This window comes from Pundamilia nyererei, unplaced genomic scaffold, assembly GCF_000239375.1.
Source record: "Pundamilia nyererei isolate P.nyererei 1_Seehausen unplaced genomic scaffold, PunNye1.0 scaffold00083, whole genome shotgun sequence".
Classification (NCBI taxonomy): Eukaryota; Metazoa; Chordata; class Actinopteri; order Cichliformes; family Cichlidae; genus Pundamilia; species Pundamilia nyererei.
This window is the reverse complement of record NW_005187484.1, coordinates 1,764,294-1,766,242: the sequence shown is the minus strand read 5'-3', so window position 1 is coordinate 1,766,242 and position 1,949 is coordinate 1,764,294. Positions and strand designations below refer to the sequence as shown.

The following is a 1,949-nucleotide window of genomic DNA, read 5'->3' as shown; positions in this document are numbered from 1 at the left end:
CACACACACACACACACACACACACACACACACACACACACACACACACACACACACACGCACACACCATCTTGTGTTTATGCAAATATGATCTGACTCTGGGCGTATTATCCAAAGTCTCATCACAGTCACCCACCCAGAATCCCCCTAACTCGCTATTTCTGTCACTCACTGTCCCTTTGCCCTCTTTCTCCTCTGCCAACTTTCGACGCATCTGTCACTCTCCTGCTAGCTCATCTCTGTTGCTCTCTTTTTTCCCCCACTCCTCCCTCGCTCATTCCCTCTCCTCGTTTTTATCCTCCGTGAACCCTGCCAATCCTCTCTGGCCTTTTTTCACCCCATCCCTCTCTGTCTCTCTTGGGGGAGCGTCTGCGTCTTTATCTGAGCCGGGGCAGGCGGCGGGGAGGGTGGACATTCCCTGGTGGGTCTCTGTCTGTCTGTCTTTGTCTCTTAGGACGGAGGGAGGGAGGGGCATATCAGAGGAGAAGAGAGATAAAAAAGGGAAAGGAAGGGCGACCCGCTTGTTTTTGTCCCAAAACTGCAGCAAGCTGGTGCCTAACCAGCCACGGCAACAACACATGCTGAAAAGTGCTGCCACACATTCGCCTCCTAGAACAGCGTCGCTCTTTGTGCTCCATTTCGAGTGGCACAGTTAAGGTGGACTTAAAAGCTTACAGCCTTATAGAAAACTGCTGACTTAAAGCCTCCGCCTTAAGGGGCGCTTGTATGAAGCCTCTCGAGTGCTCCAGCAGAATGCCGAGAGCTGCAGAAGCCCGCTGAGAAGGTGAAGTTCCTCTGCTCTGCTGCGGGTCTCTGGCCGTGCCAAGAGGCCGTCAGTCACTGCCTTACCCGCTGCGTGATTGGCACTCCATTAATTACGGGGCACTCCGGCGATGCCCTAAAAAGAGGAAGTTCGGCGAAAGTTGTATGAGAGCAGAGGGGGCCGTCTTTGTCAGCCATCTTTGTTCCCTTTGTTGCGTGCCTCTGCCCCAAGGCCGCCGGTGATTGACAGCTCCGCAATCAAGTCTGAGGAGAGTCTGACCTGCGACCTTAAACTCTCGCCTTCCCAGCCCCGCCCTCTTCCTTCCAGTCCATTTGCATGCTAATTCCTTGTTTACTGAATACGCCCTGCCGCCTTTGGCAATGAACTCTGGGCGAGGAACCCACCAGTGGGCCGATTATCACCTGCCAACAAAACAGGGAGATGGCAGAGGGGGGAAAAAAACGCGTCAGGGGGACAATATTGGGGGAACGTTGGGCAAATGTCCTCCGGAGGCCCTGGCGTTAGCAGCAAACAAAGATCTGGGTTTTAAAAGCGGACCTTTTTTTAAAAAAAAACCCAGCACGCTCTTACTTCATGTAAATCACCCATTAAGCACATCACGTCTGATTTCAAGCTTTAATGGATGCTCGATTTTTAATTACACACCAACGCGATAGAAACATTAAATATAGCCTTCAAGATGGTGGACCACAGCCAGCAAGTCTTCAGCGAGAGATTTTTGCACATTTATGTATTTTAGTCCCTATTTGGAGTTCCTCCATAATTAATAAGCCTTAATTGGCTCTGTTGGACATGCCAGCAAACTGAGGCCAGATTGAGAATTCCTTTTAACTTGATTGTAATGGAGAGTGGGGCGCAATTCAAATAATGGATTTTTAATAGATTCCACTGACACACTCAAGTGTGAAGGACTAATTTGCCCAAACCTCGTGTCAAGCTCTCAAAAGTAAGAGTGGAAGGAGGTGGAGTGGGAGTTTTCGGACGCCCTTCTTGCGTTTGGTTCGCCGTCCTTTCACTCCAGCTCTCTTGTCACCGCTGCGTCGCTCCTTCCTCCCCCCCATCTTTTTGTTTTCAGCCTCCGGTTGAGTAGCTCGAGCACTCTCTGCTTTCCCTCTCTCTGCGTCGCCCTGTCTTTCCTCTCATCCATCAGCTCCTAACTGTCCGG

General features: G+C 50.9%; 1 protein-coding gene across 2 annotated transcripts in view; it reads right to left on the bottom strand.

Moving 5' to 3' along the window:
* The window catches only part of LOC102212260 (ephrin type-A receptor 4), a 56,284-nt gene that overhangs the window by 5,894 nt on the left and 48,441 nt on the right, over window positions 1–1,949 (bottom strand). The gene's annotated exons all lie outside the window — the stretch shown is intronic.